The sequence below is a fragment of the Macaca nemestrina genome, chromosome 1, assembly GCF_043159975.1.
Source record: "Macaca nemestrina isolate mMacNem1 chromosome 1, mMacNem.hap1, whole genome shotgun sequence".
NCBI lineage: Eukaryota > Metazoa > Chordata > Mammalia > Primates > Cercopithecidae > Macaca > Macaca nemestrina.
The window spans coordinates 120,244,302-120,268,170 of record NC_092125.1 but is presented as its reverse complement, the minus strand read 5'-3'; the positions used below and the strand labels follow the sequence as shown (position 1 = coordinate 120,268,170).

General features: G+C 46.8%; 1 long non-coding RNA gene and 1 pseudogene across 1 annotated transcript; both read right to left on the bottom strand.

Moving 5' to 3' along the window:
• Positions 1-728: 728 nt before the first annotated feature.
• Positions 729-1,386, bottom strand: LOC139362002 (putative uncharacterized protein encoded by LINC01356; annotated as a pseudogene).
• A 7,032-nt stretch (positions 1,387-8,418) lies between these two features.
• LOC105479176 (uncharacterized) lies at positions 8,419-18,972 on the bottom strand. The gene is made up of 3 exons (XR_985737.2): positions 18,771-18,972; positions 9,086-9,173; positions 8,419-8,787 (listed from the first exon to the last, which is right to left on the bottom strand). It is a non-coding gene; the product is annotated as an uncharacterized lncRNA (long non-coding RNA).
• Positions 18,973-23,869: the final 4,897 nt, after the last annotated feature.

Sequence of the window (23,869 nt, the reverse complement as noted above, 5' to 3'; positions counted from 1 at the left end):
CAAGACTCTGTCTCAAAAAAAAAAAAAAAAAAAAAAAAAAGAAAGAAAAGAAACTTACAATCTGTTAGAGGAGACAGCAAACAAAAATAATACAAGGTTCACATACTACAACGCAGACGGGAAGGAATTAGAAGAGAATTTCTATGGGCAGAGCAAAGTCTTGGGTCACGGGAATCACGAACTGGGGAGAATTATTTGTCAGGTTTAATTAAAGGAAAAGGAACAAATAGAGTTTAAAGATTAGAAGGTTACAGGTGGCACGCCACAATCCCCAAAACAAACCCCACCTCGTCCCAGCCCCAGTCATCTCCCAAGGGGGTATATCTTGCCCAGAGAGCCTGGAAGGCAGGGGCATTTGTTTTTACAGCTCAGTCACTATTATTCCAGCCAAAAAAAAGCACTTCCTGTGAGGATGAAGTGATTACCCCAGGTCACCTGGCCACATTCCTCTCCTGGAGCCGGTGCCGGCCGCCCCTCCACCAACGCCGCGCTCCGAGGTCACGCAGCTGCCTGCGACCACGAAGTCCTCAGTGAGGCCGCCTCCCACGCCCTGGAGACGTGGTCTCCCCTCCCGCGAGGGTCCCTCTGACCCCACCCGGGCAACTAGGGCACCGCAGGCTGTTACCCAACTAACCATCAAGTGCGGCGCCGAGCGCGTGCGTGGCGTGGCGTGGCGCAGAGGGGCGCGGCGGGGCTGGGCTGCGCTCTAGGCACCATGCGGTCCCCACGCCTAGAGCTCACCTGACTGCGATTGAAGGGACCACTCGGCAGCCTGATAACGCGCCCCCGGCCGAGCCTGCGCAATGGGGGCGCAGTCGGCCCTCGCGCCCTCTGCTCCCCAAAACAAGCGCGTGGAAAGCTTGGTCCGGGCTTCTCACAGCCGCGCGCACAGACTTGTTCTCCCCCCGCGAGTCTCCCGGGAGCGTCGCGGCCACCTGCACGCGTCCGGCACACAAACGTCGGTCTCACCCCTCAGTTTCTGCCAGAGAAATAGGAAAAGTCACCTAGAGGCCTGACCCTGACGGGTGGGGGGAGACGAGCGCGCGGAGTAGCGGGAAGCGTCTGAGGAGCGGGGACTGGGCAGCGTTTGAATGGATGCGGGTGCCGCTGGCACCCGGGAAGACGCCGGGGGCCGGCGCTGTGGAGCCGGGCACGGGCTGGGATGTGTTTGGATTCCAATCCGGGCCTGACACCAGTTGAGTGACCTCGGAAAGTTCCCCAACCCTCCGGGCCTGTTTCCTCCCTCTGAAGTGGCGACAGTAATAGAACTGACCTCGTAGGCTCATCGGGAGGCCCTGAAGGGGGAACCCATGCAACTTGCCACCGCAGAGCCAGGCCCGCGGCGGTTGGCGCCTGGTGGGTATTAAAGACAGTCGGGAAAGAAGAGCAGGTAAGAGGGCGGGGAGACTGGCCGGTGGGTTGGGGTGTGCACCTCGGCCACGTGGAGAAGCGAGAATGCAGGGGCCGGACGCCTATGGACGATGCGTGTGTGGGGCCGGATAGAATCGTGGCAGGCGGCGCTGGGGCTGATGCGCCTCACCCGGATTAGCCTCTGTAATCCTCACAGCCCTGTGAAGCGGGCGCTGCCGTGAACATTTTGTAAATAAGGGACCCGAGGCTCAGAGAGGTGAAGTAACTTTCCAGACGGCCCAGCTTGTCAGCGGCCAGCATTTGAAGTCACACCCCAGAGTCTGTTTTTATCGTAATAGCCTCTTTGACCGGATAACCAACGTGTGTGTGTTGAAGTGATCAGATGACGATGGAGTGTCTCTGATGTCCAGGACTTTGAGAAATACTGAAAAAGTATGAGGCAAGGCCCCTGCCTTCAAAGAGCTTGCAAGTTTTTGGGGGAGACTGAGTCAGGCACAAATTAACCAACATCTGTTGAGCACTTGACAGAACCCTGTCCTTCCTTGGTTGGTTAACTGAGTCAGGCACAAATTAACCAACATCTGTTGAGCACTTGACAGAACACTTGCTTGACAGAACCCTGCCCTTCCTTTCGTGTCTTCCTCCCTTCCAGGACTCACCCCCTCACTTACGCTCCCCCTCAGTTCTCTGCAGGCTACAGTCCTCCGCTCTACCAGCTGAGCTATCAAAGGGTGCACTTCCCCTTCAATTCTGGCCAACATAGTGAAACCCCGTTTCTACTAAAAATACAAAAATTAGCCGGTCATGATGGCATGCACCTGTAGTCCCAGCTACTCAAGAGCCTGAGGCGGGAGAATTAGCTGGACCTGGGAGGTGGATGTTGCAGTGAGCTGAGATCATGCCACTGCACTCTAGCCTGGGTGACACAGCGAGACTGTCTCAAAAAATAAAAAAATAGGCCAAGTGCAGTGGCTCACGCCTGTAATCCCAGTACTTTAGGAGTCCGAGGTGGGCGGATCACGAGGTCAGGAGTCCGAGACTAGCCTGGCCAACATGGTGAAATCCCGTCTCTACTAAAAATACAAAAACTAGCCTGGCATGGTGGCAGACACCTGTCATCTCAGCTACTCAGGAGGCTGAGGCAGGGAGAATCGCTTGAACTTGGGAGGCAGATGTTGCAGTGAGCAAAGATCATGCCATTGCTCTCCAGCCTGGGCGACTCTATCTCAAAATAAATAAATTAATTAAATAAATAGATAAATAAAAAATAAAACAAATGGTGGTGGGGCAACTGGGTATCCAGATGCAGAAGAATGAAGTTGCATGAAATTGACTCAAAATTCATCAATAACAGAGCTAAACTGTAAAACTCTTAGAAGAAAATATACAGATAATCTTTTTTTGTTTTTTTTTGAGATGGAGTCTCGCTCCATCGCCGGGGCTGGAGTGCAGTGGCACAATCTCTGCTCACTGCAAGCTCAGCCCCCTGGTACACGCCATTCTCCTGTCTCAGCCTCCCGAGTAGCTGAGACTACAGGCACCCACCACCATGCCAGGCTAATTTATTTATTTATTTTTTTTAGTAGAGACGGGGTTTCACCATGTTAGCCAGGATGGTCTCGATCTCTTGACCTCGTAATCTGCCCGCCTCAGCCTCCCAAAGTGCTGGGATTACAGGCGTGAACCATCACGCCCAGCTAGATAATCTTTGTTACCTAAAATTGATAATAGATTCTTAGATACAATATCAGGGCATACCAAAAGAAAAAGTGAATAAATTGGACTTTAGGCCGGGCGCGGTGGCTCAAGCCTGTAATCCCAGCACTTTGGGAGGCCGAGGCGGGCGGATCACAAGGTCAGGAGATCGAGACCACAGTGAAACCCCGTCTCTACTAAAAATACAAAAATTAGCCGGGCGCGGTGGCAGGCGCCTGTAGTCCCAGCTACTCAGGAGGCTGAGGCAGGAGAATGGCGGGAACCCGGGAGGCGGAGCTTGCAGTGAGCCGAGATCGCGCCACTGCACTCCAGCCTGGGCAACAGCGTGAGACTCCGTCTCAAAAAAAAAAAAAAAAAAATTGGACTTTATCAAGATTAAAAGCTTTTATGTATAGAGGGTATGATCAACACTGTGAAAAGACAAAGTACAGGATGGGACAAAGATTTGTAAACCATGTATCTGATAAGGGTGTAATATGCAGAATAGGCCAAGTGCAGTGGCTCACACCTGTAATCCTAGCATTTTGGGATGCCCAGGCTGGTGGATCACCTAAGGTCAGGAGTTTGAGACCAGCCTGGCCAACATGGTGAAACCCTATCTCTACTAAAAATACAAAAATTAGGCGGGTGGGGTGGAGGAGGCTGCTGTGCGCTGAGATGGCGCCACTGCACTCCAGTCTGCACAACAGAGGGAGACTCTGTCTCAAAAAAAAAAAAAAAAAAAAGCAGAATATATAAAGAACTCTTGCATCTCAACAACAAAAAGACAACTCAATTTTTTAAATGGGCAAATTATGTTAATAGACATTTCCCCAAAGAACATATACAAATAGCTAACAAGCACATGAAAAAATGCTCAGAATCATTAGTCATTAGAGAAAGCCACATGGAGATGCCGCTTCATATCCACTAGTGTAACTAAGTACCCTCATTTTCCTAAGAGATAGTTTATTTTTTTCCCCTCTCTTCTCATTCTCCTGGTTCCCCAGGTCCTACTTAGCCCCTTAGAAATGCAGGTATAGCCTTTTTCACCAGACACTCCCTACAGGGCAAGTTCATCTAACTCCTCAAGAGTTAACAGTCAATTTACAAACCAAAGCATGCCCGCTACAGAACTCTCACCTTTTAGGAGGTGACCTCAAGACAACAGCCTGCCCACAAAGCTGCCAGCAGTCACCAGCTCAACCACTGCATAGGTAAGGCACCAAGCTAACATGTGGACCCCCATCTTCCTTGTTTCCTCTCCTGCCTTTTAAAAGTGCCTGCTTTCTGCTCCAAAAGGGAAGCGGCACATGTAAAGGCAGGAGGCCTACACCTCTTCCCCTAAGCAGACTTTGGAATAAATTACTTTCTTTGTATCAGGTCTTACTCTTGTCAGTTGGATTCAGCATGTGGGAGCAACTTACCCACATTTCAGTTACACTAGTATGGCTACAAAAAAATTTTTTTAAGGAATAAAGTATTGGTGAGAACATGGAAAAATTCAAACTTCATACTTTGCTGATGGGGATGTAAAATAGGGCAGCTACTGTGGAAAAGTTTGGTGGTTCCTCAAAAAGTTAAAGAATTACTATATGATGCAGCAATTCTGCTACTGAAGCAGCGTCATTTCCTGGGGTAAATACCTGAGGTTCCTCATCTAGTGCCAAGAAGATTAAGGACACGGATACACACAAGGAGCGAGTTTAGGAGAGGAGATTTAATAGGCAAAAGAAAGAGAAAGGAGAAAATCTCTCTCATGAGAGAGAGGGGCTCTCCAGTGAGAATTCTGGCCCACGGCAGAGTGCACCCAGATTTTATAGACAGGCTTAAGGAGGCAGTGCCTGATTTACATAGGGTCCAAAGATTGGTTGGACCAGGTGTGATGTTTACATCATGCGCTGGGTAAGCTGGCTTCCCCACCCTAATCTTATTATGCAAATGGTCTTTGCTTGGCTGGCACCATGTTGCCTGCTCCTTACTGCACAGGTGGCTAGCAAAGAGAAGGGACAATGAAGCTGCCATTTTGAACATGCCTAGTCCCAGGTAGCCTTTTCCTATTGGCACAACTGCCAGCATTAACCCGTGCAAGCACCCAGCTTGCTTGTCTATGTTTGCAGCTTGATTTTACAGGCTGTTCTTTGTTACAAAAGAAAATTATTTGGGGGCTGTTTTTCATTAAAAGGAAAACCTTCCCAAGGACTCCTGTAGCTTATCTGCCTAAATAATTTCTTCTTAACGCCTATATCAGTAGTAGGTATATTACCAAAATAAAACAGGCATTCAAACAAATACTTGTACAGCAGCACTATTCACAGTAGCCAAAAGTTGGAAACAATTCACATGTCCATCAATGGATGCATGGATAAACAAATATGTTATGCAGCTATAAAAGGGAATGAAGTACTAATAAATCCCACAACGTGGATAAACCTTAAGAAAATGGTAAGTGAAAGTAGCCAGACACTAAAGGTTCAAAATTGTATGTGTGATTTTGTTGGAGGCATTTGAACTGGACAACTCCATCTTGTATAGGGACTGGGTAAAATAAGACTGAAACCTACTAAGCTGCATTCCCAGACGGTTAGGCATTCTAAGTCACAGGATGAGGTAGGAGGTCAGCATAAGATACAGGTCATAAAGACCTTCCTGATAAAAAAGCTTGGAGTAAAGAAGCCAGCCAAAACCCACTAAAACCAAGATGGCCACGAGAGTGACCTCTGGTCATCCTCACTACTACACTCCCACCAGCGCCAGGACAGTTTACAAATGCTATGGCAACCTCAGGAAGTTACCCTATATGGTCCAAAAAAGGGAGGCATGAATAATCCACCTCTTGTTTAGCATATAATCAGAAATAACCATAAAAATGGGCAACCAGCAGCCCTCAGGCTCTGTCTATGCAGTAGCCATTCTTTTATTCCTTTACTTTTTAAATAAACTTGCTTTCACTCTACTCTGTGGACTTGCCCTGAATTCTTTCTTTCTTTTTTTTTTTTTTGAGACAGTCTTGCTCTGTCGCCCAGGCTGGAGTGCTGGAGTGCAGTGCCACGATCTCGGCTCACTGCAAGCTGCGCCTCCCGGGTTCACACCACTCTCCTGCCTCAGCCTCTCGAGTAGCTGGGACTACAGGTGCCCGCCACTATGCCTGGCTAATTTTTTGTATTTTTTAGTACAGATGGGGTTTCACTGTGTTAGCCAGGATGGTCTCGATCTCCTGACCTCGTGATTTGCCCGCCTTGGCCTCCCAGAGTGCTGGGATTACAGGTGTGAGCCACCACGCCCAGCCTACCCTGAATTATTTCTTGCACGAGATCCAAGAACCCTCTCTTGGGCTTTGGATCGGGGCCCCTTTCCAGTAACAATTTCATTTTATGAAATACCCAAGATAGGTAAATCCATAGAGACAGAAAGCAGATTAGTGGTTGCGGGGGGTGCTGGGGATAGAGAGAAAGGGAATGACTGATTAATGGGTTGGAGTTTTCTTTTGGGGTGATGAAAATGATTTGGAACTTGATAATATAAGTGGTGACTGTGTTAACCAAAGAGGGGTCCGGATCCAGACCCCAAAAGAGGGTTCTTGGATCTTGCGCAAGAAAGAATTTGAGGCAAAGTCCATAGAGTAAACTGAAAGCCAGTTTTTAGGAAAGTAAAGGAATAAGAGAATAACTGCTCCATAGACAGAGCAGCCCCAAGGGTGCTGGTTGCCCATTTTCATGGTTATTTCTGGTTCAAACGGCTCTGACAGTTGCGTGTGCTATTGTGAAATATGTATTTGGTCTTCTTCCCCATTTCCTGGTGGCATACAACTTCTAAAATCCTTGGAACCTCCGAAGTGATGTGTCTTTTTATATGTTAATGAGTTGACTGATGGTTGGGGGCTCCTGGATAGCTTCAGGATTGAGGGCTGGTCACAGGAAAGAGCAAACCTTGATTAGAGATTTGGGACTTGCAGGCACACTCCTCAACCTCCATGGAGGGGAGGAGGGCTGAAAGTTATGTTGATTACCAATGACCAATGATTTAATTACTCATAGCTACATGATGCTTTCATAAAAATGCAAAAGGACTGGGTCCAGAGAGCTTCAAATTAGTGGAATACATGGAGGCACCTGGAGGTGTCATGCCCTAAGAGGGCATGGAAGCTTCATGCTCTTTCCCACATAAGCATTTCTTTCATCTGGTGTTCATCAGTCTCATTTGTAATATCCTTTATAATAAACCAGTAAATGTAAGTAAAGTGTTTTCCTGAGTTCTGTGAGCCACTTTAGCAAATTAGTTGAACTCCAAGAGCAGGCAGTAGGAATCTTGATTTATAGCCAGTCAATTAGAAGCACAAGTAAAACCACCTTGGGCTTATGATTGGCATTGGAAATAGGGGCAAGCTTGTGGGACTGAGCCCTCACTTTTGGCATCTGACACTCTCTCCAGGTGGATAGTGTGACAGTTGAGTTGAATCCGAGGACACGCTAGTGTCCACCGAAGAATGGATTGGTTACTGTTGGGGAGAAATTCCCACACACATTTTGGTTACCAAGAGTCACAGAATGGTGAATATACTAAATACCACTGAAATGTACACTTTAGCCAGGCACAGTGGCTCATGCCTGTAATCCCAGCACTTTGGGAGGCCGAGGTGGGCAGATCACCTGAGCTCAGGAGTTTGAGAGCAGCCTTACCAACATGGAGAAACCCCATCTCTATTAAAAATACAAAAATTAGCCACGTGTAGTGGCACATGCCTGTAATTCCAGCAACTCAGGAGGCTGAGGCAGGAGAATCACTTGAACCCAAGAAGCAAAGGTTGCAGTGAGCCAAGATGGTGCCATTGCACTCCAGCCTGGGCAACAAGTGCGAAACTCCATCTCAGAAAGAAAAAAAGAAAAGAAAAGAAATATGCACTTTAAGATGGTTGATTTTATGTTACATGAATTCACCTGACTTCAAATAAATACAAAGAAACAGATTTTCCATGAATCTTATGAAGTTTTTGGGAGGGGCTCTAACAGTATATTCATAGGATCATATCTATTTTTTTTTTTTTTAAGATGGAATCTTGCCCTGTCGCCCGGACTTGAGTTCAGTGGCATGATCTCACCTCACTACAACCTTCACCTCCCAGGTTCAAGCGATTCTCCTGTGCCTCGGCCTCCTGAGTAGCTGGGATTACAGGTGTGCGCCACCATGCCCAGCTAATTTTTTTTTTTTTTTTTTTTTTTTTTTTTTTTTAGTAGGGATGGGGTTTTGCCATGTTGGCCAGCTGTTCTTGAACTCCTGGCCTCAAGTGATCTGCCCACCTTGGCCTCCCAAAGTTCTGGGATTACAGGCATGAGCCACTGCGCCCGGCTGGATCGTATCTAAGTTTATAATTTTAACTTTTCATTATTTTCTTAAAGAGAGCCACTGTAGTAGACACTATAAGCACCCCCTCCCAAAGATGTCCATGTTTTAATCCTCGAAACCTGTGAATATGTTATATAATATGACAAAGGGTAATTAAGGTTACAGATAGAATTAAGGTTGCTAATCAGCTGGCCTTAAAATAGGGAGATTATCCTGGATTGTCTAGGTGAACCCAGTATAATCAAGAGTCCTTAACATGGAAGAAGGTGACAGAGAGGAGGTCAGAGTGAAGCAATCTAAGAAAGGCTTATCTGTTGTTGCTGGTTTTGAAGATGGAGGAAGAAGCCACAACTCAAGGAATGCAGATGGTCTCTAAAGCTGGAAAAGACAAGGAAACTGATTTTTTTCCCAGAGCCTCCAGAAAGGAACACAGCCCTCTTGACACTGAGTTTTAGCCCAGTGAGTCCTGTCTGGACCTTTTAACTACAGAGCTATGAGAGAAATTTGTGTTGTCTAAAGCTACAAAGTTTGTGGTAATTTGTTATAGCAGTGATAGAAAACTAATACAGCCACCTTAGATGTGCATACCTCAGGCCCTGCAAAACTTTTATCTTCCGCTGACAAGCAATATAAGAGTATAGGCTTTGAAGTTGGAAGACCTGGTCTTGTAACTTACTTGCTGTGTTACTGTGGGTAAATCACTGAACTCTTCCAGGCCTTAGTTTCTTCACAGGTACGTTGGAGATAATACCTACAAACCTGATCTATTGTGCGGATTAAAAGAGAAAGTGATTAATAAAACTTGGAAAGTGCTCTAAAAATGTTCATGCGTCATTTTAAGTTGTTAATAAAGAGTGTTAGAGTGACTAAGTGACTCCAAGCTTATTAGCTGGAAAAATAGAAGTAGGAGAGGCGATTCTCTGGGACGTGCCTGTAGTCCCAGTTACTTGGGAGGCTGAGGCGGGCAGAATTGCTTGAGAGTCCAGCCTGGGTAACATAGGGAGACCTGCCACTAAAACATGAAAAAAGAAAAGACAGTCGGAGGGTAAGAAAAGGAAACTAGTTTTGATGAGCTAGCCAAGTTGATTAAAATAAAGCAGATATAATTCTTACTGTTTTTCCAGATATCTTCCAGATTTTTTTTTTTTTTTGGAGACGGAGTTTCGCCCTTGTTGCCCAGGCTGAAGTGCAATGGCGCGATCCAGTTCACTGCAACCTCTGCCTCCCAGGTTCAAGTGATTCTCCCAGGTTCGAGCAATTCTCCTGCCTCAGCCTGGTGAGTAGCTGAGACTACAGGCGTGTGCCACCACGCCTGGCTAATTTTGTATTTTTAGTAAAGATGGGAGGCCGGGCGCAGTGGCTCACGCCTGTAATCCCGGCACTTTGGAAGGCCGAGGCGGGCGGATCACAAGGTCAGGAGATCGAGACCACGGTGAAACCCCGTCTCTACTAAAAATACAAAAATTAGCCGGGCGTGGTGGCGGGCGCCTGTAGTCCCAGCTACTGAGGAGGCTGAGGCAGGAGAATGGCATGAACCCGGGAGGCGGAGCTTGCAGTGAGCCGAGATTGCGCCACTGCACTCCAGCCTGGGCAACAGAGCAAGACTCCGTCTCAATTAAAAAAAAAAAAAAAAGATGGGGTTTCTCCATATTGGTCAGGCTAGGCTGGTCTCGAACTCTCCACCTCAGGTGATCCACCTTGGGCTCCCAAAGTGCTGGGATTACAGGCGTGAGCCACCATGCCGGCCTGTCTTCCTGATTTTAAGCCAGTGCAAGATAGGAATTTTAGAACTGAAAGGAGCTTGAACATCACGTAGCCAAATGCCCCTCCTTCCCCTATACATTTTGTAGATGTGGAAACTGAAACCCAGAGAGACTGACTTTGTTAAGGCCACTTAGCTAATGAATGATTTGACCAGTTGAATAAACAACTTTCAGGGCTTCACTGGATGAAGCACAATCTTTAAGATAAAAAGTACCCTAGAGAGGAACATTTATGAAAGTTTCAAGTAAGTTGAGCGTTTTTTTTGTTTGTTTGTTTGTTTGTTTTGAGAAGGAGTCTCGCTCTGTTACCCAGGCTGGAGTGCAATGGCGCAGTCGTGGCTCACTGCAACCTCTGTCTCTGAAGTTCAAAAGATTCTCCTGCTTTAGCCTCCTGAGTAGCCGGTATTACAGGTGTGTGCCACCACACCTGGCTAATTTTTGTATTTTTAGTAGAGACGGGGTTTCACCATGTTGGTCAGGTTGGTCTTGAACTCCTGACCTCGTGATCTGCCCGCCTTGGCCTCCCAAAGTGCTGGGATTACAGGTATGATCCACCGTGCCCAACTGTAAGTTAGAGTTTTAACAAAGACTTAGAGACAAGGATGAGAACCACATTAAAGGTAAAGGGAGAGGGAGAATTTATTTTATAAATGCAAAATTAGAAAGTTATTACTTATGGTGAATACATTGCCCAAATATTTTATCAGGAAAATAAGTTTCGACTGGATTTTAACTGTCTCAAATTTAGCTGTCTTACCTCCCTACCTTCATTTAATTGTTCTCCCAACATTTATCTGAGTTTAGAAATAGAAAGATGTGGCCAGGAGTGGTGGCTCACGCCTGTAATCCCAGCACTTTGGGAGGCCGAGGAGGGCTTATCACAAGGTCAAGAGATCAAAACCATCCTGGCCAACATGGTGAAACCCCGTCTCTACTAAAAATACAAAAATTAGCTGGGTGTGGTGGTGCGCACCTGTAGTCCCAGCTACTTGGGAGGCTGAGGCAGGAGAATGGCTTGAACCCTGGAGGCGGAGGTTGCAGTGAGCCAAGATTGAGCCACTGCACTCCAGCCTGGGCGACAGAGCCAGACTCCGTCTCAAAAAAAAAAAAAAAAAAAAAAAAGAATGAAAACAAGCAAGCACGTACACTCTCAGCACTTTGACCCAGAATTTTAATGGAGGTTCTCATGAGTTCAATAAGGCAAAAATAATAATAATAATAATTTAGCCAGGTATGGTGGCTCACGCCTGTAATCCTAGCACTTTGGGAGGCCAAAGCGGGCGCATCACCTGAGGTCAGGAGTTCGAGACCAGCCTCAATATGGAGAAACCCCCGTCTCTACTAAAAATACAAAATTAGCCGGGTATGGTGGTGCATGCCTGTAATCCCAGCTACTTGGGAGGCTGAGGCAGGAGAACTGCTTGAACCCAGGAGGCGGAGGTTACAGTGAGCCGAGATCGTGCCACTGAACTCCAGCCTGGGCAATAAGAGCAAAACTCCGTCTCAAAAAAAAAAAAAAATTAAAGACATCAAGATTGGAGTCTGGGCACGGTAGCTCACACCTGTAATCCCAGCACTTTGGGAGGCCAAGATGGGTAGAAATTCCGTCTCAAAAAAGAAAAAAGATTGGAAAGGAAGAAGTAAAATTATATTCACAAACAACATGGTCATCTTTACAAAAAATCATTTGGAATCTACAAAAAGGCTAATAAAACTTAGCAAGTTTGTAAGAAACAATAAACAAAAATCAATTGTATTTTTATATAGAATTAGCAGACATTTTTAAGTAGATAATAAAATCAGTACTATTTTCAATAGGAGCAAAACATGCTTAAAATTAGGAATAATTACGACAAAAGATTTGTAAGGCCTGTACACTGAAAGCTATAGAACATTTCTGAGAGAAATAAGAGACCGAAATTAATGGAGAGATAATATCATGTTCATGAATTGGAAGATTCAATATTGTGAAGAACTCAATTATCTCCAAATTATCTATGGAGTTGTGATACTATGATACCTATATATTGATTTTCATCCATAGTTACTAGCTTGTAACTCCAGTAGCTCTTGCTATAATGTTGGGGTACTTTAGGCCTCAGAAGCAGACCTCAGGAAACAGAATCTCTCTCTGATCTTCTACTGCTGTCCTTTCACGGGCTCCCTTTTCTCTTCCAAGGTGGGACTGTCATCTTCCCCTGTCTTTCCATAAAGAAATTCCCTGACCTACCTTGTCTGACTGTAGGTCATAAAACCCCTATTTTAGAAAGGGTCCTGCTCCATACCCTGAAGGAAGGAATGCTGCACACAGAGGCCAAGAAGAATCTGGACAAATAGGCCTTGCTGGGTATCCCCATTCAGTCTATTTTAGATCCTGCCCTTTTTATCTAATCACATTTCTACATGATTGTCAATCATGCCTATCCAATGAAGTCTTCATAAAAGGCCCAAGAAGACAACATTATAGAGAGCTTCCAGATAGCTGAACAAGGGGAGTAACAAGCGAGCAAGAACTCATCCACATGCCAGGAGGGCAGTGTACCCCAACTCCACAGGGACAGAAACTCCTGTGATCAGACCCTTCCGGACCTTGCCCTGTGTATCTCTTCATCTGGCTATCTATTTATACCCTTTAAAGTATCCTGGCTGAACGCAGTGGTTCACGCCTGTAATCCCTGCACTTTGGGAGGCCAAGGCTGGTAGGTCACTTGAGGTCAGGAGTTGGAGACCAGCCTGACCAATATGGTGAAACCTCATTTCTACTAAAAATACAAAAATTAGCCAGGTGGGTGTGGTGGCCCATGCCTGTAGTCTCAGCTACACAGGAGGCTGAGACAGGAGAATTGTTTGAAATTGGGAGGCAGAGGTTGCAGTGGGCCAAGACTGTGCCACTGTACTCCAGTCTGGGCGATAGAGTGAGACTCCATCTCAAAAAATTAAATAAAATAAATTAATAAATCCTGGGCCAGGCACAGTGATTCATGCCTATAATCCCAGCACTTTGGGAGGCCAAGGCGGGCAGATCAACTGAGGTCAGGAGTTCGAGACCAGCCTGGCCAAACATGGTGAAACCCCGTCTCTAGTAAAAATACAAAAAAATTAGCCAGGCATGGTGACAGGTGCCTGTCATCCCAGCTACTTGGGAGGCTGAGGCAAGAGAATCGCTTGAACCTGGGAGGCAGAGGTTGCAGTGAGCTGAGATCATGCCAGTGGCACTCCAGCCTGGGCAAAAAGTGTGAGGCTCCATCTCAAAAAATAATAATAATAATAATCCCTTGTATGGCTGGGCACAGTGGCTCATGCCTGTAATCCCAGCACTTTGGGAGGCCGAGGTGCGTGGATCACCTGAGGTCAGGAGTTTGAGACCAGCCTGACCAACATGGTGAACCCGTCTCTACTAAAAAATACAAAAATTAGCTGGGCCTGATAGCGGGTGCCTGTAATCCCAGCTACGTGGGAGGCTGAGGCAGAAGAATCACTTGAACCTGGGAGAAAGAGGTTGCAGTGAGCCAAGATCATACCACTGCACTCTAGCCTGGGCAACAGAGCAAGATTCCATCTCAAAAAAAAAAAAGCACACACAAACACATATATATATCCTTTGTAATAAACCAGTAAATGTAAGTAAGTGTCTCCCTGATTTCTGTAAGCCACTCTAGCAAAGAGGATCATGGGAACTCCATCTTAAAGTCAGCTGATCAAACATCCAGAGGCCTGGTCTTGTGACTAGTGAGAAGCAGGAGGTGTTCTTGTGGGACTGAGCCCTTAACTTGTGGTTTCTTTTTTTTTTTTTTTTTTTGAGACGGAGTCTCACGCTGTTGCCCAGGCTGGAGTGCAGTGGCGCGATCTCGGCTCACTGCAAGCTCCGCCTCCCGGGTTCCCGCCATTCTCCTGCCTCAGCCTCCTGAGTAGCTGGGACTACAGGCGCCCGCCACCGCGCCCGGCTAATTTTTTGTATTTTTAGTAGAGACGGGGTTTCACTGTGGTCTCGATCTCCTGACCTTGTGATCCGCCCGCCTCGGCCTCCCAAAGTGCTGGGATTACAGGCTTGAGCCACCGCGCCCGGCCAACTTGTGGTTTCTGAGGCTATTTCCAGGTAGATAATGTCAGAATTCAATTGAATTGGAGGACACCCAGCTGATATCTGCTGCAGAATTGATTGCTTGGTGTCTGAGGAGAAACCAACTCATATTTGGTCCCAGAAGACTTCTGGGTTGATTGTTGTGGTGTGAGAACAGTGGGAAAATATCGTTAGAGTTTTTCAACTATCCCAAGAATCAGTGCAATCCCAATTAAAATCTTTTTTAAAAAATATTTTACAGAAAAAATTGACAGGCTGCTTCTAAAGTTCATATGAAAGGGAAAAATTTTAAAAACCCCAAAACTTAGAGTAGACAAAACAACCTGAGGAGTATGAACAAAGTTGGAGTCTGTGAGTGGTGGCTAATGCCTGTAATCCCAGAACTGTGGGAGACTAAGACAGGCAGATCACTTGAGGTCAGGAGTTCAAGACTAACCCATCCAACATAGTGAAACTCCATCTCTACTAAAAATACAAAAAAAAAAAAAAAAAAAAAAAAGTAGCCAGGCTTGGTGGTAGGCGCCTGTAATCCTAGCCACTTGGGAGGCTGAGGCGGGAGAATTGCTTGAACTCGGGAGCAGAGGCTGCAATGAGCTGACATAGCACCACCGCACTCCAGCCTGGGTGAGACAGAGTGATACTCTGTCTCAAAAAAAAAAATTGGAGAAGTGGTTGGTTTTCTGCCCAGATCCTGACTGGCAGTAGGTTTGAGGGCACAGGCCAAGGGAAGCAGTACCAGAGGCTCAACATGATGAAAACAGCTGTCCAGCAAGAGAGACTAGAGCTTGGTTTTTGTTTAATTTTTTTTTTTTTTTTCTGAGACGCAGTCCCGCTCTGTTGCCCAGGTTGGAGTGCCCAGGTTGGAGTTGCCCAGGTTGGAGGCACGATCTTGACTCACTCCAATCTCTGCCTCCCAGGTTCAAGCAATCCTCCTGCCTCAGTCCCCCTAGTAGCTGGGATTATAGACATGCACCACCACACCCAGCTAATGTTTGTATTTTTAGTAGAGAAAGGGTTTTGCCATGTTGGCCAGGCTGGTCTCAAACTACTGACCTCAGGTGATCCACCTGCCTCGGCCTCCCAAAGTGCTGGGATTACAGGGGTGAGCCACCGTGCTCAGCCTTTTTTTTTCTTTTTCTTTCTTTTTTTTTTGAGACAGAGTTTTGTTCTTGTTGCCCAGGCTAGAGTGCGATGGCGCAATCTCGCTCACCACAACCTCCACCTCTCGGGCTCAAGCGATTCTCCTGCCTCAGCCTCCTGAGTAGCTGGGATTACAGGCATATGCCACCATGCCCAACTAATTTTGTATTTTTAGTAGGTACGGGATTTCTCCATTTTTGTCAGGTTGGTCTCAAACTCCCGACCTCAGGTGATCCACCTGCCTTGTCCTCCCAAAGTGCTGGGATTACAGGCGTGAGCCACCACACCCGGCCTTGTTAAACTTTTTTTGTTAATTTTTTTTTTTTTGAGAGAAGTCTGGCTCTTATCTCCCAGGTTTGAGTGCAATGACTTGATCTCGTCTCAATGCAACCTTCAATGCAACCTCCACCTCCTGGGTTCAAACGATTCTCCTGCCTCTGCCCCCCAAGTAGCTGGGATTAAGTCACCTGCCACCCCCAGCTAATTTTTGTATTTTTTAGTAGAGACGGGGTTTCACCATGTTGGCCAGGCTGGTCTTGAACTGCTGACCTCAGGTGATCCGCCCGCCTCGGCTTCCCGAAGTGCTGGGATTACAGGCATGAGCCACCACACCTGGCCTTGAAATAAAAAATAATTATTATTTTTTTAAAAAAAGAGTTTGAGGCCATTTTTTTGTTGTTGTTGTTAATTTTTAAGACTTGATTAGAGCCAAAGAAGAGTTGGTGTAGAGATCAAGGTTTAGACGAGGGTGAGGCAAGTGAGGCTTTCATTCTCAAGGACCCATCAAGGACCCATCTTGCGCTTACATGATCTTGAGAGTGTGTGCCTCCTTAAATTTTATGTTTCCTCACCTGAAGGTAATCCTGGCCATTATGGGACTCAGAACATGATACCCCAAAATATAGCACCTTGGCAAGTAAGAAAACTAAAGAAGCAAGGTCACGTTGACCTTCCCCCCACTTTCTCATGCACAGTGCGGTCATAAAGGAATTATTTAACCTACCTCACCTGAAAGCAGGACATAAGACCCTCATTCCAGGCTGGCCCGGCCCCATACTCAGAGAAAAGGAATGCTATTCAGCAAAAAGGAATGCTACTCAGAGTGGCCAAGAACAATCTGAACAAACAGACCTTGTCATATTTCCCCCAATTCCCCTACCCCAGTTTATTACCATTAGATCATACCCTTTGTCCAGTCATGTTCTCCACAATCATCTACTTCTTTCGGCAGACTTAGCATTTTAAAAAAACACAATTTTCCCTGGGTCTTTGGGTCTTCATTTCTGAAGACTCTTATGTCTTATAAAACTTTGTTAAATTTGTTATGCTTTCCTCTTATTAATCTGCGTTTTGTTATGGGGTGTCACTTGTGAACCTAGCAATGTGTGAGGAAGACAATACTTTTTTCTCTCCTGTGCCCTGGTGGAGAGCTCTCTAGACAGATAAATGAATAGCTTAGGCTTCTCATCACCCATGTACCCACACTCTCTTTTCTTTTTCTTTTTTTTTTCTTTTGAAACAGAGTCTCCTTCTGTTGCCCAGGCTGGAGTATAGTGGCGTGATCTGGGCTCACTGGAACCTCTGCCTCCTACAATTCTCCTGCCTCAGCCTCTCGAGTAGCTGGGACTTCAGGTGCATGCCACCAGGCCCGACTAATTTATGTATTTTTAGTAGAGACAGGGTTTCACCATGATGGCCAGGTTGGCCTCGAACTCCTGACCTCAAGTAATCCTCCCATCTTAGCGTCCCAAAGTGCTAGGATTACAGGCGTGAGCTACCACGCCCAGCTGCACACTCTCTTCCATTTCCTACACCTTGAAATTTCCCTCACTGCCCACCCTAAATACAGTACCATGAGATGCAAATCTTAGATTGGATTTCAAAGGAAACGCAGTCTCACTTAGTTCTATTAAGGCCTACCTGTATCCTCCTGGCCTAGACTGGAGGTAGATATGGAGAGAGTGATTTCCAAGATAGACATAGCTCTGTTATCTTTACTCCCTGAGTCCAAGCCCAGTTGAATACCTAAGTGGCTTCTCATTCTTTTTTATTTTTCTGAGACGGAGTCTCGCCCTGTCGCCCAGGCTGGAGTGCAGTGGCATGATCTCGGCTCACTGCAACCTCCGCCTCCCAGGTTCAAGCAATTCTCCTGCCTCAGCCTCCTGAGTAGCTGGGATAACAGGCATGTGGCACCCCACCCGGCTAATTTTTATACTTTTAGTAGGGATGGGGTTTCACCATGTTGGCCAGGATGGTCTTGAACTCCTGACCTTGTGATCCACCTGCCTTGGCCTCCCAAAGTGCTGGGATTACAGGTGTGAGCCACTGCGCCCGGCTGTGGCTTCTCATAACCTTAGAGATTGCTGGCATCCCCTGCCTCTTACCACTCTTCCTATGCTTCCATCAGCTTAGAGCACTCAAGTGCTTTCACTACAAGTTCCCTTTATTGTCATCACTAGGCAGCTCCATTTTGATCTCAGAACTAATAGGTGAATCCACTTTCTTCAATATGGCCACTCTCTCAGCGGGGGTCTTCTTCCCTAATCTGTGTGTGTGTGTGTGTTTTGTTTTTTGTTTTTGTTTTGTTTTGTTTTGTTTTTTGAGACAAAGTCTTACTCTCTTGTCCAAGCTGGAGTGCAGTGGCGTGATCTTGGCTCACCGCAACCTCCACCTCCCAGGTTCAAGCAATTCTCCTGCCTCAGCCTCCCAAGTAGCTGGGAGTACAGCGCATGCCACCACGCCCAGCTAATTTTTTTTTTTTTTTTTTTTTTTTTTTTTTTTTTTGAGACGGAGTCTCGCTCTGTCCCCAGGCTGGAGTGCAGTGGCCGGATCTCAGCTCACTGCAAGCTCCGCCTCCCAGGTTCACACCATTCTCCTGCCTCAGCCTCCCGAGTAGCTGGGACTACAGGCGCCCGCCGCCTCGCCCGGCTAGTTTTTTGTGTTTTTTAGTAGAGACGGAGTTTCACTGGGTTAGCCAGGATGGTCTCGATCTCCTGACCTCATGATCCGCCCGTCTCGGCCTCCCAAAGTGCTGGGATTACAGGCTTGAGCCACCGCGCCCGGCCCCAGCTAATTTTTTTTTGTATTTTTAGTAGACACAGGGTTTCACTATGTTGGCCATGCTGGTCTTGAACTCTTGACCTCGTGATCTGCCCACCTCGGCCTCCCAAAGTGCAGGGATTACAGGCATGAGCCACCACGCCTGGCCCTGAAATAAAAAATAATTATTATTTTTTTGAAAAAAGAGTTTGAGGCCTTGGGTACCTTGAGTTAAAGAGGCTTCTAAAGGAGATTCTGGGGGATTCCAATTCTGACAGCTACAATTTTACACAAAGCCTTCCTCAATGTTCTCCACTCATCACCCCTTTTCTTTTTACCTGCTTCCCTTGTCTTCTGCTCATCTCCTCTCCTGGCAAGTTGGTGTTGGTTATTGTCAGGAAGCCTCAGCTCCTCACAGTGGGAACTCTCCAGAGGGCTCCTTGAATGTCCTCATGACATGGCGTCTAACTTCCCCCAGAATGAGAGATCCAGGAGACAATGAGAAGGAAGCCACCAAGCCTTTACGCCCTCATCTCTAAAGTCACTGTAGGGAAGAAAATTAGCATCTTTATCTAGTATCACCCTAGGATTGTGGCAGAGATCCCAATAACAAAATATTAAATACAAGAGAAAAGCATACAAATTTATTTAATACGTTTTACATCATATGAGAGACTTAATAAGGAAATGAAGACCCAAAGAAACAGGAAAAAACTATATTTTTATGCTAAGGTTCGTGAAGAGTGGACTATCATACAGTATGATTGGACAAAAGCGGGTATGATCTAATGGTAACAAACTGGAGAGAACTTAACAAGGCCTGTTTATTCACAGCTTCTTGGCATCTCTGCGTCTTCATTCTTTTCTTCTGGAAGGAGGCCCTGGAAATAGGGTCTTATGACCTTATTTTGTAAGAAGGTCAGAGAATTCTTTTAGGGCCCGCTTCATGGGAGAAAGTCAGGGGGTCAGAGAGACCTTCCCCGTGAAACCTTCCCCACAGTGTTAACAATAATTACATGCTAGGCTTTAGATAAAAGTACAGAGTAAGCATTAGTCAGGTTGTCCTATGACCCATTTCCCTATAGCCCCTTATGGACTATGTAGGCCAGGACATAAACCATGAATTTCCTTATTGTTCTTGTAGATAGCAACTTCGACGTTAGGAGCCTACGTCTTTTCATTTGACATGTTTTTCAGAACTAACGCCAGTGAGTCCAAAGACCACACCAAGGAACCAAGTCAGTCTGAGAATGCAGTTTCTTCGGTTGGGTGCGGTAGCTCACGCCTGTAATCCCAACACTTTGGGAGGCCAAGACGGGCAGATCATGAGGTTAGGAGTTCGATACCAGCCTGGCCAACATGGTGAAACCCCCGTCTCCACTAAAAATACAAAAATTAGCTGGGCGTGATGGTGTGCACTTGTAATCCCCGCTACTGGGGAGACTAAGGCAGGAGAATGGCTTGAACCCAGGAGGCAGAGGTTGCAGTGGGCTGAGATCGTGTCACTGCACTCCAGCCTGGGTGACAAGCAAAACTGTGTCTCAAAAAAAAAAAAAAAAAAAAAATGCAGTTTTTTCACCTCCATCCTATGAAGTCACCCTTCACTCTTTGAACAATCAACACCTTGGCCCACTACTTGTCCAAACCCCTTAAGGTCCCTAGACCCAAACTCTTTGAAGAGGTGGTTTTGAGGTTTCATCTCATCTCATTTGGTGGCCCTGCAATAAACCTCTTTCTCTGCTGCAACTTGGCGTCTCGGTGCATTGACTTTCTGCACATCAGGCAACACACCCAGCACAATCACCCCTGCACATGCTGTTTCGTCATTCATTTCCTCCGTTTGAATTCTTTTTTGTTTTTTCTTCTTTTTTTGAGACGGAGTTTCACTCTTGTTGTCCAGGCTGGAGTGCAATGGTGCGATCTTGGCTCACTGCAACCTCTGCCTACCGAGTTCAAGCAATTCTCCTGCCTCAGCCTCCTGTGTAGCTGGGATTACAGGCATGTGCCACCATGCCCAACTAATTTTGTATTTTTAGTAGAGACGGTGTTTCTCCATGTTGGTCAGGCTGGTCTTGAACTCCCAACCTCAGGTGATCCGACCACCTTGGCCTCCCAAAGTGCTGGGATTACAGGCATGAGCCACTGTGCCTGGCCAAATTATTTAATATGTCAAGGCACCATATTTTAGGGTAGTGCATCCTGCACTCCATCTGGAACGCAGGCCGCATCCCATCCCTACATGCCTCTGGTCAAAGCAAGTTACAAAAGCAGGCCAGATCCAAAGGTTGAGGAAATAGACCCCCACCTCTGAGGAGCAGCAAATAATTTGTGGCCATGTTTAATCTACCACAAAGAATTTGGCCAGGATCAGAGATGGATGCCCACACTTTTGTCCTTTGTCTTTTTTTTTTTTTTTTTTTTTTGAGACGGAGTCTCGCTCTGTCGCCCAGCCCAGGCTGGAGTGCAGTGGCGCGATCTTGGCTCACTGCAAGCTCCGCCTCCCGGGTTCACGCCATTCTCCTGCCTCAGCCTCCCGAGTAGCTGGGACTACAGGCGCCCACAACCGCGCCCGGCTAATTTTTTGTATTTTTAGTAGAGACGGGGTTTCACCGTGGTCTCGATCTCCTGACCTTGTGATCCGCCCGCCTCGGCCTCCCAAAGTGCTGGGATTACAGGCGTGAGCCACCGCGCCCGGCTGTCCTTTGTCTTACTGAACAGGAGTTTTGAAAAGACCATCACACTGTCTACCCCCTTTAGAAGGAGATCTGCAGGCCGGGCGCGGTGGCTCAAGCCTGTAATCCCAGCACTTTGGGAGGCCGAGACGGGCGGATCACGAGGTCAGGAGATCGAGACCATCCTGGTGAACACAGTGAAACCCCGTTTCTACTAAAACTACAAAAAACTAGCCGGGCGAGGTGGCGGGCGCCTGTAGTCCCGGCTACTCGGGAGGCTGAGGCAGGAGAATGGCGTAAACCCGGGAGGCGGAGCTTGCAGTGAGCTGAGATCAGGCCACTGCACTCCAGCCTGGGCGACAGAGCGAGACTCCGTCTCAAAAAAAAAAAAAAAAAAAAAAAAAAAAGAAGGAGATCTGCAAAAGCTTTAAATATTTGCCCTGAGCTCTCAGTTTCTCTTGTTTTTCCTTTTCCCTTCTCTCTCTCAGCCCCACCCGCCTTCCCCTGCTGTCCTATCCTCTGTAATTCAGCTACGGCCAAGCTGTAGCTTTTCCTGTCTGGCCCTCCCAACTCAGGGACCCATTCTTCTCCCCACTTTGGGCCCCATAGGCCTCCTCAGCTCCCCCTGGGAAGGAGAAACCGGCTCAAAGTGAGTTGAGTGGAGAATTGGGAAAGCTCTTTGAGACTTCTGGAGTTCCCAGTAGCAAAAGGAAACAGGGTAACAAAACAGGGTGAAACCTGAATGATGGCATGGAGGTGCTGGTGGTGGTGCTCACAAGGAGTAGGATGGAAAAGAACTGAAAATAGAAAGTTGCCCTTACCTTCCCTGACTCGAGGGACCTGTGACTCTTGGCAATTGAGGCTAGTTGTCTTGCCAAGGTGATAGCATGTAATAGCCCATAATTACCCATAATGACTTCATGAGGCTCAGCCTAGGTGGGAGCCCAGGTGTTTCAAGATAGTGTCTTTTCTTCCCTTTGTATTCTGAGTGTTAGCTCCCTGCATGGATTGAAAGGTGTTTATTAACATAAGTGCCCTTGTTCATTAGGTTGGTTCTGACTTATGTGCTACTTATTAGATACTCAAGTCAATTTGGTTAAGTGTCCTGCTTCTGGGCTGGAGACAGAGAAAAAGCCAGAAAACCCACTTCTCCTCAAAAGGTGTCTCTGGTGTCCAGAAAGGACAGAGGATGCTTCGTCTTTATGCTGCTGGGATGAGCTGAGGGAAGGAGAGAAGCAGGAGGTAAACCCCGGTGGGGGCTGCTGGAAGGAGACAGCTCACAGAACACCACCACCACAAGCTGAGCCTCCACTTTCCCATCTGTGATGTGGGGCTTAGAACCAGAGTACTGGCATGAGAAAGGATTAGAGATGAATGCCCACTTTTGTCCTTGTAAGAAAAAATTGTAGGACTTTGAAATTAAGTAGGAGTCCTGGCCTAAATAGTTCATCCTTCCAGATAATCTCTTTATCTCTTCCTAGATTGTCTTTTTTTTTTTTTTTTTTTTTTTTTGAGACAGAGTCTCGCTCTTGTCACCCAGGCTAGAGTGCAATGGCATGATCTTGGCTCACCGCAACCTCCGCCTCCCAAGTTCAAGCAATTCTCCTGCCTCAGGCTCCCAAGTAGCTGGGATTACAGGCACCTGCCACCACATTCAGCAAATTTTTGTATTTTTAGTAGAGACGGGGTTTCACCATTTGGCCAGGCTGATATCGAACTCCCGACTTCAAGTGATCCGCTCACCTCGGCCTCCCAAAATGCTAGGATTACAGGCGTGAGCCACCCGGCCCCTAGTTTGTCTTTGATTAGGATATTTTACCACTCTGTAGAGATAAAAGTTGACTCGTAAAAATCTGATAGTAAGACAGTTTCCTTCTAAAGAAATGCAAATTGCATCCATTGCACAGTGAAATGCGGTTGATTCTATTCCTTTGGGTATGATAGGATTTATATATATGCCTCGGCATTTGAGAAAACAAGAAAAGCAGGAAGGGCTCTCTGACCTTCTCCCACTGTTCTCCCCTGAGGAGCAGGCCATAAAACTGAGTTGAACTACTCCTGAAGTAGGTCATAAGGCCCTCATTTCAGAGGGGTTCTCTCTATATCTTTAAAAAAAAAAAAAAAAAAAAAAAAAAAAAAAGAGGCCGGGCGCGGTGGCTCAAGCCTGTAATCCCAGCACTTTGGGAGGCCGAGGCGGGCGGATCACAAGGTCAGGAGATCGAGACCACAGTGAAACCCCGTCTCTACTAAAAATACAAAAAATTAGCCGGGCGCGGTGGCGGGCGCCTGTAGTCCCAGCTACTCAGGAGGCTGAGGCAGGAGAATGGCGGGAACCCGGGAGGCGAAGCTTGCAGTGAGCCGAGATCGCGCCACTGCACTCCAGCCTGGGCAACAGCGTGAGACTCCGTCTCAAAAAAAAAAAAAAAAAAAAAAAAAAAAGAGGAATAAAGACACAGAGATACCAAGAAGAATCTGAACAAACAGGCTTTGCTAAGTTCCCCCCAGTTCCCTCCTGCTCCTGTCTCTGGCTCCTCTGCCTTTCCCAGAACACAGGGAGAGGCCTTCTCTGAAGTTCCCTTATCTGACCAAGGGAAGTTTCTTCAGAAGGAATGCAATTGTCTTGGGCCCTCTCATTAAACAGAGAAGATTAACTCACAGGAAAGGAGACTGGACACCAAACCCAGAGCCCAGACAAACTTTGTGACAAGCTATTGCCTGTTCTTTGGGCCCATTCATTCCCCCTAACAATCATTTACTCTTTCTCT